This window comes from Myotis daubentonii, chromosome 3, assembly GCF_963259705.1.
Source record: "Myotis daubentonii chromosome 3, mMyoDau2.1, whole genome shotgun sequence".
In the NCBI taxonomy this organism is placed as follows: domain Eukaryota; kingdom Metazoa; phylum Chordata; class Mammalia; order Chiroptera; family Vespertilionidae; genus Myotis; species Myotis daubentonii.
In genome coordinates this window covers 126,427,260-126,444,125 of record NC_081842.1, presented here as the reverse complement: position 1 = coordinate 126,444,125, position 16,866 = coordinate 126,427,260, and the positions used below count along the sequence as shown (strand labels likewise).

Below are 16,866 nucleotides of genomic sequence, written 5' to 3'. Positions count from 1 at the left end.
TAAAAAAGAAGGAACTCTTGCCTTTTGCAACAGCTTGGATGGAACTGGAGAGCATTATGCTAAGTGAAATTAGCCAGTCAGAGAAAGATAAATACCACATGATCTCACTCATTTGTGGACTATAGAGAACAACATAGACTGATGAAAAGGGACAGACCCAAAGACTGTGAAACAGCAATCAGACTATTAATCCCCAGAGGGAAAGTAGGGGAGGGTGGGAGTAAGGGGAAGAGATCAACCAAAGGACTTGTATGCAGGCATATAAGCCAAACCAATGGACATTGACAACAGGGGGATGAGATCATGAGTGGGTGGGGGGAGGATGGGGGTTAATGGGGGGGAATGAGGACACGTTTGTAATTCCTTAACTAATAAATAATTTAAAGATTTAAAAATAAATATTTTAAAAAATGAAATAACTCTATCTGACTCTGTTAGAAAGAATAGCGTAAGGATAATAAGATGCTCAAGAAGAAGAGATGGAAAAGGAAACAGAGAGCATATTGGAAGAAATAATTGATGAGAACTTCCCAAACCTAGGGAAAGAGCTGGTCATTTAAGTGCAAGAAGCTAACAGACCACCTAATTATCTCCATGCAAAAATACCTTCTCAATGCAAAAACACATTATGTTAAAACAATCCAAAGGTAATGATAAAGAAAGAATTCTCAAGGCAACCAGGGGAAAAACGACAGTATCCTACAAAGGGAACACCATCAGATTTATCAGTAGAAATCCTACAGGACAAGAGAGGGTGGAATGATATATTCAAAATATTGAAAGAGTGAAACCACTACCAAGAATAGTATATCCAGCAAACTATCCTTTAAATATGAAGGCGAAATAAAGGCTTTTCCTGACAAACAAAAGCCGAGGGAACTTAACCACCACAATACCTGCATTATAAGAAATGTTGAAAGAAGCTCTTCTACCTGACCCAGAAAGAAAAAAGTATATAAAATTTTGAGTAAGTTTCCTCGTATTTTATCTCTGAGACATTTTATATAAATTACATGAAACAAAAATCCAGAGTTGAGACAAAGCATAAAATAGAAGAAATGGAGAAAACAGCATAGAAAACCAACAAACTAAAATGTCAGGCAGAAACATAATGGAAAGAAACCATGGAGATACAGAGCAACCAGAAAACAAAAGATAAAATGGTTGTAGTAAGTCCTCATATATCAATAGTCACCCTAAATGTAAATAGACTAAACTCACCAACCAAAAGGCACAGAGTAAATAGCTGGATTGAAAAACAAGACCCAACTATACTTTGCCTTCAAGAGACATCTTAGCTCCAAACAGGCTCAGTGAATGGGATGGAAGATGATACTGCAAGTAAGTGATATCTGAAGAAAAGTGAGTGTCACCACACTTATATCAGACAAAATCAATTTCAAGACCAAGAAAAAATAAAAAAATAACAAAAGACAATGATGGACATTTTTTTATGATAAAGGGGAAAATACATCAATAAAACACAAACGTGTCCCTATCTCCAGGAGTGTTTTTTTCAATGAGGGTGTTTGAAAATGGGGTTCAGGTAATCTTATACAGAGCAATGCTTGTTTTTATCCTTACCATGTATCTCAAAGACCACAGTATGTCATTTTTAGTTAAGATGTAAAGAATTTGTTATCACCCTATATATTTCTAAATGTATATGCATATGACCAAAGTTAGACACCTACCTGACAACTATAGTTGACATTGGGGGATCCTTTATTCTTTTGTTCAACAAGTGGCACCTTTTCCATCCATGATTTTCATTATTGATGATTTTCCTTTTCCACAGGGGCACATTGCTTGGCTTTGGGGTCATATAAATCTCTTTTGGAAACTGACAACTTGCTAAGATCCTTTCTAAGCCACCGAATTCAAGATCCTCACCTAGTAATAGAAAAAGCATTACTGCAATTCAGTGTTCCTCTCCATTTTTGCATAGCAAGAATAACGTAACATTAATGTGAGAAAGAATATTTATGCCATTTAATAATTGCTATTTAGCTCTTCCACTCTATCACTGCAAAAATATTATTGAGCAACATCTATACATTAGCCTATTCCTAAACATCTAATAAATACACAGCACATGGCCGAAACTGGTTTGGCTCAGTGGATAGAGCGTCGGCCTGCGGACTGAAGGGTCCTAGGTTAGATTCCGGTCAAGGGCATGTACCTGGGTTGCGGGCACATCCCCAGTAGGAGATGTGCAGGAGGCGGCTGATCGATGTTTGTCTCTCATCGATGTTTCTAACTCTCTCTCTCTCCCTTCCTCTCTGTAAAAAATCAATAAAATATATTTTTTTTAAAAAATACACAGCACATGAATGAATTAACAGATGTTCTTATACCACCACAAATACTGAAGGTTATTTGTACAACTTGTGCATGCTCATCAAACTAATAGCAAGTTACTGCACAATTATTTTGACCCACTCCAAGTTAGTTAAGAACAGGGCTGGAATCAAGGGCTCCTGCCCAGTCGTATTAATAACATTTTGCATTTACACAACACCCAGTGCTTCACATTGACCTCAATTGGCCCCTTACCAAGTTTCTCATCTACATTGAGACAAAGAGCTTTGCCAGAATGTAATTCAATACACTGCTTTCTTCAGCAAAACAGCCTTGCTACCAAAAAAAAAAAAAAAAAAAAGGAAGAAAGAAAGGAAAGGAAGGAGGAAGAGAAGGAGGGAGGGAAGGAGAGAGTAAAGAAGGGAGGGAGAGAGGGGAGAGAGGCAGGAGAGAAAAGAGTTAGTGTAACTGCATAGTGTGTTTAGTGATATAGTTGACTTGTATTGGAGTGCAAGCTTCTTATCTCTTTGCTGTTAATAATGTGAGAAACAAAGCCAGTTTGCAGGTTATACTATGTATGAGTAGCTCAGCAATTAATTTAGAAATAACCAGGGCTGGATGAGTTCTGATCTAATTCCTATGCAGGGTTACCTTGAATCTCTCCAAGGCTCGGTTTCTGTTCCTGCATTAAGTTTATGATAGCTCTTTTATTCTCTAATACATTGATGATTCCTCCCAGACAGGGCAATTGGCAGAGATCCCAAAGAACCAAGAACTGGCTCAAAGGACGTAACTTGGCAATCTGACTAAATAGTATATTGACATGATGGATAGCTTGATCCTTGAAGGCCCAAAAATCACTCCAAGTGAGTTAAGAACAGGACTGGAATCTGAGGCTCCTACCTAGTGGTCAAGGCCTGGCCCAGACAGCTCCCACATACTACTCTTAACAGTTTATTAGCTTAGTGATCACACAGCTGGCACACCTGGAAGCTCTCACAGGCAGACTTGAACAATAGGCAGAACATATGATTTGCTTTGGTTGTCAGAATTTCATAGCTAAATTTTATATTCAACTAAATTAACCAAATTCAGATATTTGGTGACATCCATTTAACATAATTTTTTGCCTCTAATTATTTTATTGTTTTGTTGTACAGACATATTTAAATATTGTATACTGCCTCGCCCTAGCCAGTTTGGCTCAGTGGCTAGAGGACAGAAGGGTTCCAGGTTTGATTCCGGTCAAGGGCACATGCCCAGGTTGTAGGTTGGATCCCCAGTAGGAGGCGTGTAGGAGGCAGCCAATCAATGATTCGCTCTCATTATTGATGTTTCTCTCTCCCTCTCTGAAATAAAATATATAATATTGTATACTGCCTCTAATTCTCTTTGTAAGCAACTAGAGGTAAATTAGAAAGAGAATATAACATTTACAAATTCTCATATTCTCCATTTAGTAGTCATATTTAGTACTGCACACACACCAAAATTAGATAAAAACTCAGAACTCATTTTGAATATTTAATTGGATCTTACAGCCCACTTTATTTGAAATTATAAGCAAGTTTCCTGGTTTTGAAAGAAAGTATGGTAAGCATATGAATACCTCAAGAAAATTAATATCATTAGAAGTAAAATGATATTATCAATTTTATTTTTTTTTAAACTCTTTTTTTTTTTTATTAAATCTTTATTGTTCAGATTATTACATTTGTTCCTTTCCCCCCCCCCCATAACTCCCCTCCTCCCAGTTCCCGCCCCACCCTCCGCCCTCACTCCCCACCCACTGTCCTCATCCATAGGTGCACGATTTTTGTCCAGTCTCTTCCCACATCTCCCACACCCCTTTCCCCCCCAAGAATAGTCAGTCCATTCCCTTTCTATGTCCCTGATTCTATTATAATCAACAGTTCATTCTGTTCATCAGATTATTTATTCACTTGGTTCTTAGATTCACTTGTTGATAGATGCATATTTGTTGTTCATAATTTGTATCTTTACCTTTTTCTTCCTCTTCCTCTTCTTAAAGGATACCTTTCAGCATTTCATATAATCCTGGTTTGGTGGTGATGAACTCCTTTAGCTTTTCCTTATCTGTGAAGCTCTTTATCTGACCTTCAATTCTGAATGATAGCTTTGCTGGATAAAGTAATCTTGGTTGTAGGTTCTTGCTATTCATCACTTTGAATATTTCTTGCCACTCCCTTCTGGCCTGCAAAGTTTCTGTTGAGAAATCAGCTGACAGTCGTATGGGTATTCCCTTGTAGGTAACTGAGTTTCTTTCTCTTGCTGTTTTTAAGATTCTCTCTTTATCTTTTGCTCTTGGCATTTTAATTATGATGTGTCTTGGTGTGGTCCTCTTTGGATTCCTTTTGTTTGGGGTTCTCCGCGCTTCTTGGACCTGTAAGTCCACTTCTTTCACCAGGTGGGGGAAGTTTTCTGTCATTATTTCTTCAAATAGGTTTTCAATATCTTGCTCTCTCTCATCTTCTGGCACCCCTATAATTCTGATGTTGGTACGCTTGAAGCTGTCCCAGAGGCTCCTTACATTATCCTCGCATTTTTGGATTCTTTTTTCAATTTGCTTTTCCGGTTGGATGTTTTTTGCTTCCTCGCATTTCAAATCATTGACTTGATTCTTGCGCTCCTCTGGTCTGCTGTCGGGCGTCTGTATAATATTCATTATTTCAGTCCGTGTGTGCTTAATTTCTAGTTGGTTCCCCAATATAAGATCGAGGGTCTCATTAGTTTTCGTGTAGAGCTCATTAAGTTTATCGGCAGCTTCTAAACAGTTCTTGAGAGACCTTAAAAGTGTGGTTCTGAACTCTATTTCTTCCATTGACAATTTTGTCCTGTTTCTTTGTCTCCGCATTTTGTTATGCTTCCTTGGTGCACCCCCTAGTGGTCTTTGTTCGCAGTCTTATAGATAAATCTTGATTGTTGTAGCTAATTCCAGGGAGGGTTTGACCTCCAGGCCAAGTGGCTATGAGAATCAGCTGTGTCAGCAGTGAGAGAACTTCTTTCCTCTAGGGAGGTGCTAATCTAGCCTTTGCCTGAGGCTATCCGGCAAATGCCTCTGTGCAGGGCTTGGGCGGGGCGGGTCGCACAGGATCAACAGGGTGGGCCAGAGAGAGCAGTTATGGCGGCTCTCAGTCCTGTCCCCAGGGGCTCTGCCTCTCTGAGTCCCAGCACCCGCTGCAAAGCTCGGAGAGAAAGCTGCACTCGCTCTGACCGAAGCCAGACAGTCCCGCTTCTCCCGTTTGAGTCTGGGTCCCTAAAGACTCGCCCGGATCTGGTGCTCAGAGTCTGCGACTCCCTCCCGATTGAAAACAACAACCGCGCCCTCCGCCACCAGCCCGCTCCGCGCACTCTGCACCTCAGAATTTGACTTCAGCACTGCGCCTCCTCTGAGTGTCCGTATGCGTTTCTCTTTCCTCCTAGTTGTAGGACTTCCACTCAGCCAGTGTTCCTGTGGCTCTGGGTGATGTCCCTTCCGTTTTTTGGTTTCACTTTTGAAGTAGTTGTTCAAAGCAGCAAACTCCAGCGTTAACCTATGCCGCCATCTTGGTTCTCCCGATATTATCAATTTTAGATGAAGTTTTGGAGATATTGAACCATAAGCTACTTGATTTTTGAAATTTTCTTATTTTAATGTGTGGAATACAATGCATGGTTGATGGATGAATGGACAAATGAATGAATTAGTAACACAATACAAATCATCATAGATAAGGTCTAGAAACCAGTACACACACCCTTGCAAGCGTGCCTGCATGCATGTGTGCGTGCATGCATGAGCGCGTGTATTTACCAGAGACAGTACAAATAGATAACTTAAAACTTTGGGTTTTAAGGTGATCTGTTACTTTTGCACCTCCTCATTGTCTTCAATGTGGGAGCGGAAGTCATGGATTTGGTAGGCGGGTGGCACACACTGCTTCTAAAGTTGCCCCATTGGTTCCCTCTCCAAGCCACTCACTCTGTGGAACCATTCTTCCTGCCTGCCCTGGCTCTCCCTGCATGTCCCACAGGCCAGTTAAGCAACCTCCCAAAGTATTTTTGGGGGCGGGGAAGCAGTGAATTAACCAAGAGACTTACTTTCTTAAACATTAAAAACAACACACAAAAGCTTTTGAACCTTCCTCCCACTTCCTACTTTTTGGTTTGGTACCAGTCAGTCATTTAGGAAACTGGTATGGGAAATGTACTACACGTCATAAAACCAGTGCTAACAAGATCTCGACATAACCCCTCTCTTTGTGGTACCGGGGCCCGAGGGGGAAGGGGAGGACCTCTTGGAGAGTGTTAGGATGTTTGGAGACAATTATCTGGACAGCAGTGTATCTAAATCCATATAGCGTAATGGATCCTCATTTCTCAGTTTCATGTTGTTCTTATGACTTAACTTCACTATTATTTAAAATATAGGAGAAAAACCTGGGTTTTTAGGAATAAATCTTTAGTTAGGTTTTTTTTCTTTCTTTTTGTGATGGCCCAGGGTGACAAATACAGGCTAATACAGGCAACACTTCCCTGCAGATGAAGAAGCAGATGGCCGGGAAGGGATAAAACCGATTTTCAAGGTCAGATGAAATTTCTACTAGAAGAAAGGCTTTGGACACAGAGGCTGTGAGGCAGTGGTATCCATTATTGAATTTATAGCCTGACGGATGAAAGTGAGAAATGGGGCATCTCTTCAGGATGCACTTTCAAGGCAATCACTATGCATTCGAAAGTAGCATTTTGGAAATGAAGCAGCTTTTCAGTGAAGAACTCAGGGCCTCAGTGACTGGGTTCCACCTTCGGCACAGTTCCTTCAGAGCATAGACTGGAAACTCAACGGAGCCATGTCTTCCCCCTGCATGCCAGTCCCCACTCCTCATAGTGCACCTCTGTAGCCTGGCTTCCAGCCCCAGCAGAGAGTGACTGCCGCCAACCACCTCAGAAACAACAGCAAGGGAATCGCCACGGCAGCAGCTTCACAGGGTGGGACACGGCCAGTTGCTAAATGTGTAACCATATCAGTATCTACACTGGGAGGCTAAGGGGACAAAAGCTAAGTCACTTCTTCAACTTCACTGCAATTTCAGTTTTAAAATTACATTTTATTGCAAAAAAAAAAATGGAGAGATCTTTGAATCTTTCTGTGGAGAGATTTCCACTGAAGTAAATAAAATCAGACAACTTAAAGACATATACATAGTCAAAGGGAAAGTCCTCCTTCCTCCAATCTCTATCCTTTGTCCAGAAAAAGCCACCGGCTTAACTTGGATGTGTTTCTTCAGAACTCTTTTCTCTGCCTTGACATACACATTTGTATGTATAAATACACTGCCTTCTTTTGTCATGAATGGAATCCTTGTTTCTTCTTATGCAGCTTATTAAAACTCTACCATGTGTTTTGTAGATTTCTAAAAAATGTTTTTTATTATTTTTTGTCCTCACCTGAGGATATGTTTCTTTTATTGATTTAATATATATATATATATATATATATATATATATATATATATATATATATGATTTTTTACAGGAAGGAAGGGAGAGAGATAGAGAGTTAGAAACATCGATGAGAGAGAAACATTGTTCAGCTGACTCCTGCACACCCCTTACTGGGGATGTGCCCACAACCAAGGTACAAAAAAAAAAAAAATGGAGAGATCTTTGAATCTTTCTGTGGAGAGATTTCCACTGAAGTAAATAAAATCAGACAACTTAAAGACATATACATAGTCAAAGGGAAAGTCAAAGGGAAACTCTTCAGTCCGCAGGCCGACGCTCTATCCACCGAGCCAAACTGGCTAGCGCTCTTTTATTGATTTAAAAGAGAGAGAGAGAGAGAAACATCTATGCGAGAGGGAAAGATTAATCGGTTGCCTTCCACACTCACCCCAACTGGGGATCCAATCCAAGACCTAGGTATGTGCCCTGACCGGAATCAAACCCACCACCTTTTCTTTGGTGTACAGGTTGGCAGTCTAACCAACTGAGCCACTTGGCCCAGGGCTGTTCTATAGATTTTTAAAAAATATATTTTTATTGATTTCAGAGAGGAAGGGAGAGGAAAAGATAGAAATAGCAATGATGAGAGAGAAACATCAATCAGCTGCCCCTTGCACGCGCCTCACTGGGGATAGAGCCCACAACCCAGGGACATGTGCTGACCGTGAATCAGTGACCTGGTTCATGGGTTGACACTCAACCACTAAGCCACATGACTAGCTGTTTGTAAATATTTTGATGTTAACTTTCTTTTTCATATATTCCATAGCAAGAATATACCAGAGTACTTACTCACCCTTCTATTGAGTGACATTGGGCTGTTTATAGTTTTCAGCATTATAAACTGCTTTCACATACATCCTGGTCATGCATCTGTGTGCACAGGTGTATTTCTATAGAAAACTAACTAGAAGTGGAATTGCTAAGCTGAAGGATATGCTTATATAGGGGACTAGAGGCTCGGTGCATGAAATTCATGCTTGGGAGGGGTGTCCCTCAGCCCGGCCTGCACCCTCTCCACTCCAGGACCCCTCGGAGGATGTCCGACTGCCAGTTTAAACCAGCAGTCGGACATCCTTCTCGCAATCCAGGACCACTGGCTCCTAACCACTCACCTGCCTGCCTGCCTAATGCCCCCAACTGCCCTCCCATGCCAGCCTGGTCACCCCCAACTGCCCTCCCCTGCCAGCCTAGTCACTCCCAACTGCCCTCCCCTGCCGACCTGATCTCACCCCCCAATTGCCCTCCCCTGCTGGCTTGGTTGCCCCCAACTGCCCTTCCCTGCTGGCCTGATTGCCCCTAACTCAGCAGTTCTCAACCTGTGGGTTGAGACCCCTTTGGGGGTCGAACAACCCTTTCACAGGGGTCGCCTAAGACCATCGGAAAACACATATATAATTACATATTGTTTTTGTGATTAATCACTATGCTTTAATTATGTTCAATTTGTAACAATGAAATTGGGGGTCACCACAACATGAGGAACTGTATTAAAGGGTCACGGCATTACGAAGGTTGAGAACCACTGCTCTAACTGCTCTCCCCTGCCCCTAACTGCCTCTGCCTTGGCCCCCATCACCATGGCTTTGTCTGGCAGATGGCCGATTGATCCGGTCTAATTAGCATATTATCCTTTTATTAGTATAGATAGATTATATAGGATAGGATTGCTTAAATGGGGGAAGGAGAAGACTTTTTCAGCAGGAGGAGATGCTCTTGGCAAAAAAAATACATAACCCCTATATCTGGACTAAAAACCAGCCATATGCACTATACTGCCAAACTGGTTATTACAAAATTGAACCTCTTTCTTACACCTTACACCAAACAGCTGTTGCCCTTAAAACCCCTCCTCAGCCCCCACCTTAGGTTCTGCCTTCGCAGGTCACCCAGATTTGGTTCTGATTGGTCGGTTACTATGCCAGTCAGCATCAAAAGCTCCACCTCCTAGGCAGCCATTGGCTCCTCTGGGAAATCCAGAATGGCCCTGCCTTCACATTGGCACCGCCCCTTCAGTCACGCCCCCAGTCCGCTACCGGGTGTATCTCTGGCCACTCTGAGAAGCGGCACCTAGGTCTGCTGGTGGCAATTTTGAATTCTCATCCCTGATCTAACCTTCTTACAGTGCGAGCTCTGTGAAGGAAAGCATTTGTCTTGTTCATTCTTAGTGCACTCATAGACTTTACCTGTGTCTATGCATCTATGCTAGGACTGCATGGTGACTGGTTGAGTGGTCGTTTCGGTCGTTATGGTCACTGCCTTTTTATATAGATAGATAATAAAATATTAGTTTTTCTTTTATCTCTATTTTGTCCTAAGGCCACACTAAGAAAAATCCAGTAGGGGCCAATACCTACCTATTCCCAATATACCCATCTATATCAGAGAAGGCTAAGCCTTCTTTAAGGCACGTGAATATTTCTTTAGGCAGAGTAACTACAGTGCTGTGTACTGTGGCATCTCCCCTCCCCCTGGCGAATGAAGGTACTAGGCTGTGTCCTCTAACACCTAATTTATTAGTTTCTAGAGTTGCCATAAGATAGTACCACCAACTAGATGGCTTAAAACAACAAATTTATTGACTCACAGTTCTGGAGGCTAAAGTCAAAAAAGCCAAGTGTGTCATCAGGCCTATGTTCCCTCTGAAACCTCCAGAAGAGAATTTGCCCTTGCCTCTCCCTAGTGTCTAGTGTTTACTGGCAGTCATTCATATTCTCTGCTGACAGACACATCACTCCAATCTCCGCCTCTGCTGTCACATGGACAGCTTCTCCCTGTGTGTCTCTATCTTCTTATAAGGACCAGTCATATTGGATGAAGAACTCACCCTATTCCAGAAAGACCTCATCTTAATTACATCTGCCCCTCTATAAAGACCCTATTTAAAGAAGATCACTTTCTGGAGAGCTGGGCATTAGAACTTCAATTCAACCTCTAGCACCACCTGGAAAAATCTCTTGGTATATGGCCAGGACCACATCTGCCTGTGACCATGGAGAAAAGCGGTCAGTGTACTTTTACCAACTGGATAAAGACGTGGAGGACAGGGCTGCAAATTTTCTATGAACTGTACATAAACTCCCCCAGGAAAGAAACTGGTGTTGAGTCATCTAATACAGCATCTCAAGAGGGCTTTGTATCAGCTGAAATAGAACGGAAGTATACTATATCAAAGATGGGAGGGCTGGAGGTAACGAGGGAATATGTCAGCAGAAGGCTGTCAAATGAGACCTCCAGCAATGGGAAATCGCCAAAGAACCCACACAAATAACAGGAAAGAAAAGATCAGATTTTGAAAGCCCAGAGAGCACATATGACAACCTGATATTTCAGTCAAGAAAAAGCTTTCCATGCCTTCTTAAGAAATAAAATTAAAGCTGCATGTACAGGCACCCAGTAACAAACTGGTATTACAACTAAAATACAGAAAAACTTCCTGAATAATCAACAGAAAAACTCACAGGAGAGAAACATGACACCTGAGGACCAAAAATGGAGACCACATAGAGACTGGTAGGAGGGGCGGAGATGCAAAAGGACTGGCCCATCACCCACAGGCAGCAAATGAAATCCCTGAGAGATATCTCAGCTGTTGGGGGTTGCCACTGAGAACTCTGGGATCTAATCCCCAAGCTGGACCCCCAAGTAGAGAGCACCAAAACTGAGAAGGGTATCCACATAACATCTGGCTGTGAAAAGCAGTGGGGAGCTTTTCACAGCCAGAGAGTAACAGCTGAAAATTCAGGCACCCTCTTAAAGGGCCAACGCAAAAAATTCCCTGTGGAGCCACCCACCTTGTGCTCTGGCAGAGCGAGGGTGAAGTGGACTGGAGTTGTGAGGGCAGAAGCAAGGACTGGGGACTCAGGGGATACAGCTCAGAAGTTAGACACCCCAAGTTTCCTGGGCTGAGTCATTTCATCACACAGGGGAGGACATCTTTCCCACACAGACATCTACATTGACTGGGGGGAAGACAGTTGACACACCCTATTGCAATGGTTCTAAACCTGTGGGTCGAGATCCCTTTGGCAGTCGAATGACCCTTTCACAGGGGTCACCTAAGACCATCCTGCATATCAGATATTTACATGACGATTCATAACAGCAGCAAAATTAGTTATGAAGTAGCAACGAAAATAATTTTATGGTTGGGGACACAACATGAGGAACTGTATTTAAAGGGCCAGAAGGTTGAGAACCACTGCATGATTAGAAAACACCTTGCCCTGAGGCCATTTAAGAGATTAAAAATAACAATTAGCCTCCAGGCAGTAGCAATTGCCCCACCCTGTTGAAAAAAACTCTTGCCACACCTGAGGATGATTGCCTGGAGGGGCAATTCAAGTTGGAAGTCTATCAGTCTGTAGGCAGAGGTGGTCTCTGGGGACTTTGAGTCTTTGCCTGAACCAATCAGTCAGAAACAGCCTTTAACACTGTCCTGCACTAGAGATTGAGAGGTGTAGAGGATTTATGTAATACATAGACACAAACCCAAACAAAAAGCCAAAATGAGAAGACAAAAAAACAATCCTCATGAAAGAACTAGAGAATTCTCCAGAAGAAGAGACAAATGAAGCAGAGATAATAAATTTATCTGAAACAGAGTTCAGAATAATGATGGTAAAGATGCTCAACAGCATGAAAAAAGATATAGAAACTATGAAAAAAGAACAGTCTGAGATTAAAAAAAAAATGACATAACACAAGTAAAGAACATATTGGGAGGAATACACAGCAGATTAGGGGAAGCTGAGGATCGAATCAGTGAATTAGAAGACAGGATTGAAAATATCACTCAATCAGAAAACCAAAAAGAAAACAATAATTAAAAAACAGGAGGACAGCTCAAGGGAGCTGTGGGGCAACATGAAACATAACAATATTAGAATAGCAGGTGGGCCAGAAGAGGCAGAAAGGGAGAAAGTCATAGAGAAGGTATTTGAAGAAATAATGGCAGAAAACTTCCCTAAACTGGTAAAGGAAAAGTAACACAAGTTCAGGAGGCACAGAGAACCCCAAACAAGAAGAACCTAAAAAGGCGCACACCCAGAAACATCATAATTAAAATGCCAAAAATTAAAGACAACAAGAGAATCTTAAAGGCAGCAGTAGAAAAGAAAATTGTTACCTACAACGGAGTTCCCATAAGGTTGACACCTGATTTCTCATCAGAAACTCTACAGGCCAGAAGGGAATGGCATGAAATTCTCAAGGTAATGGAAAGCAAGGATCTAAGACCAAGATTATCATATTCAGCAAGGCTATAATTCAAAATAGATGGTCAAATAAAGACCTTCCCAGACCAAAAAAAAAAAAAAAAAAAAAAGGCTAAAGGAGTTCATCACCACCAAACCAGCATTCCAATAAATGCTACAGGGATTGCTGTAATGAGAAGAAGAAGAAATACAGAGAAAAATCTAGCCATACAGAAATATAATGGCAATTAAGAAGTACCTAGCAGTAATAACCCTAAATGTAAATGGACTAAATGCTCCAATCCAAAGAAGTAGGATAGCAGAATGGATACAAAAACATGACCCAACTATATGCTGTCTAAGAGAGATCCTCCTCAAAACAAAAGAAACACACAGGATGAGAGTGAAAGGATGGAAAATATTTTCCATGCAAATGGAAAAGAAAAAAAAGCTGGAGTGGCAATACTCATATCTGACAAAATAGCCTTTAAAATGAAGGCCATCACTAGAGACAACAAAGGTCACTACATAATACTAAAGTTATAGATCCAACAAGAGGATATGACCCTGGTAAACATATATGCACCCAACATAAGAGCATCTAAATATATTTTTTTTAAAAAAACTTCTAGAGGACTTTAATGGAGAGATCAACAACAGTACAGTCATAGCAGGGGAATTTACCACCCCTCTGACTGCACTGGATAGATCTTCCAGACAAAAACTTAACAAGGAAACAGAGACTCCTCAGGACACATTGGATCAGATGGATTTAATTGACACTTATAGAACATTTCACCTCAATGCAGCAGAATGTACATTCTTCTAAAGTGCACATGGATCATTCACAAAGATAGACCACATGTTAGGACACAAAACAAGTTTCTACAAGTTGAAGAAGATTGAAATCATATCAAGCATCTTCTCAGATCACAGTGGAATGAAATTAGAAATCAACTACGGAAAAAACACCCCAAAACATTCAAACACATGGAGTCTAAATAGCATGTTATTAAACAATGAATGGGTTACCAACAAGATAAGAAAGATATAAAAATTTCCTAGAAGCAAATGAAAATGAACACACAACAACCCAAAATCTCTGGGACATTGCAAAAGCAGTCCTGAGAGCGAAGTTCATAGCACTACAGGCATATCTAAAAAAAACAAAAAAACGAGAAAAATCAGCAATAAACTATTTAACCCTACAACTTAAAGAACTAGAATGAGAACAACAAGAAAAGCCCAGAGAAAGTAGAAGGAAGGAAATAATAAAGATTAGAGCAGAAATAAATAATATACAGACTAAAAAAAAAAATACAAAAAAATCAATGAAACAAGAGCTGGTTCTTTGGAATGATAAATAAAATTGATAAACCATTAGCCAGACTCATCAAGAAACAAAGAAAGAGGACCCAAATAAATCAGAAAAGAAAGTGGAGGAGTAACCACTGACACCACAGAAATACAAAGGATTGTAAAAAAAATACTATGAACAACTATATGCCAACAAGCTGGACAATGTGGATGAAATAGACAAATTTCTAGAAAAATACAATCTCCCAAAACTAAATCAGAAAGAAACAAAAAATGCTAAATAGGCCAATGACAACTGATGAAATAGAAGCAGTAATCAAAAAACTCCCACCAAACAAAAGCCAAAGTCCAGATGGCTTCACAGGGGAGCTTTACCAAACAATCAAAGAAGAACTAACACCTATACTCCTCAAACTATTTCAGAAAATCCAAGAGGAAGGAACACTTCCAAACTCTTTATAAGGCCAGCATTATCCTAATTCCAAAACCAGATAAAGACACTACAAAGAAAGAGAATTGCAGGCCAATATCCCTGATGAACATAGATGCTAAAATCCTCAACAAAATTCTAGCAAACTGGATCCAGCATTACATTAGAAAGATCATACACCATGATCAAGTGGGACTTATTCCAGGGATGCAAGGCTGGTACAATATTCAAAAATCAATAAGTGTGACATATCACATAAACAAATTGAAAGACAAAAATTACATGATCATATTGATAGACACAGAAAAAGCATTCGACAAAATCCAACACCCATTTAAAAAAAAAAAAAAAAAAACAAAGACTATTAAAAAGCCTTGAAGGAGAGAGAACCAAGATGGCGGCATAGGTTAACGCCGGAGTTTGCTGCTTTGAACAACTACTTCAAAAGTGAAACTAAAAGACGGAACGGACATCACCCAGAACCACAGGAATGCTGGCTGAGTGGAAGTCCTACAACTAGGAGGAAAGAGAAACGCATACAGACACTCAGAGGAGGCGCAGTGCTGAAGTCAAATTCTGAGGTTCGGAGTGCACGGAGCGGGCTGGCGGCTGAGGGCGCGGTTGTTATTTTCAATCGGGAGGGAGCTGCAGACTCTGAGCTCCAGATACAGGTGAGTCTTTAGGGACCCAGACTCAAACGGGAGAAGCGGGACTGTCTGGCTTCGGTCAGAGCAAGTGCAGCTTTCTCTCCCAGCTTTGCAGCGGGTGCTGGGACTCAGAGAGGCAGAGCCCCTGGGAACAGGACTGAGAGCTGCCATAACTGCTCTCTCCGGCCCACCCTGTTGATCCTGTTCGACCAGCCCTGCCCAAGCCCTGCACAGAGGCATTTACCGGATAGCCTCAGGCAAAGGCTAGATTAGCACCTCCCTAGAGGACAGAAGTTCTCTCACTGCTGACACAGCTGATTCTCATAGCCACTTGGCCTGGAGGTCAAACCCTCCCTGGGATTAGCTACAACAATCAAGGTTTAACTATAAGACTGCAAACAAAGACCACTAGGGGGTGCACCAAGGAAGCATAACAAAATGCGGAGACAAAGAAACAGGACAAAATTGTCAATGGAAGATATAGAGTTCAGAACCACACTTTTAAGGTCTCTCAAGAACTGTTTAGAAGCCGCCGATAAACTTAATGAGCTCTACAAGAAAACTAATGAGACCCTCGATGTTATATTGGGGAACCAACTAGAAATTAAGCATACACGGACTGAAATAACAAATATTATACAGACGCCCGACAGCAGACCAGAGGAGCGCAAGAATCAAGTCAATGATTTGAAATGCGAGGAAGCAAAAAACACCCAACCGGAAAAGCAAAATGAAAAAAGAATCCAAAAATGTGAGGATAGTGTAAGGAGCCTCTGGGACAGCTTCAAGCGTACCAACATCAGAATTATAGGGGTGCCAGAAGATGAGAGAGAGCAAGATATTGAAAACCTATTTGAAGAAATAATGACAGAAAACTTCCCCCACCTGGTGAAAGAAATGGACTTACAGGTCCAAGAAGCGCGGAGAACCCCAAACAAAAGGAATCCAAAGAGGACCACACCAAGACACATCATAATTAAAATGCCAAGAGCAAAAGACAAAGAGAGAATCTTAAAAGCAGCAAGAGAAAGAAACCCAGTTACCTACAAGGGAATACCCATACGACTGTCAGCTGATTTCTCAACAGAAACTTTGCAGGCCAGAAGGGAATGGCAAGAAATATTCAAAGTGATGAATACCAAGAACCTACAACCAAGATTACTTTATCCAGCAAAGCTATCATTCAGAATTGAAGGTCAGATAAAGAGCTTCACAGATAAGGAAAAGCTAAAGGAGTTCATCACCACCAAACCAGGATTATATGAAATGCTGAAAGGTATCCTTTAAGAAGAGGAAGAGGAAGAAAAAGGTAAAGATACAAATTATGAACAACAAATATGCATCTATCAACAAGTGAATCTAAGAATCAAGTGAATAAATAATCTGATGAACAGAATGAACTGGTGATTATATTAGAATCAGGGACATAGAAAGGGAATGGACTGACTATCCTTGGGGGGGAAAGGGGTGT

The 16,866-nt window shown here is 41.2% G+C and overlaps 1 long non-coding RNA gene across 1 annotated transcript in view; it reads right to left on the bottom strand.

Annotated features, from left to right (window-relative positions):
* LOC132230680 (uncharacterized) overlaps nucleotides 1–16,866 on the bottom strand; it is a 52,286-nt gene that overhangs the window by 23,323 nt on the left and 12,097 nt on the right. Inside the window, exon 2 of the long non-coding RNA XR_009451909.1 lies at nucleotides 1,695–1,888. This is a non-coding gene — a long non-coding RNA (uncharacterized LOC132230680). The remainder of the gene's footprint in view (nucleotides 1–1,694; nucleotides 1,889–16,866) is intronic.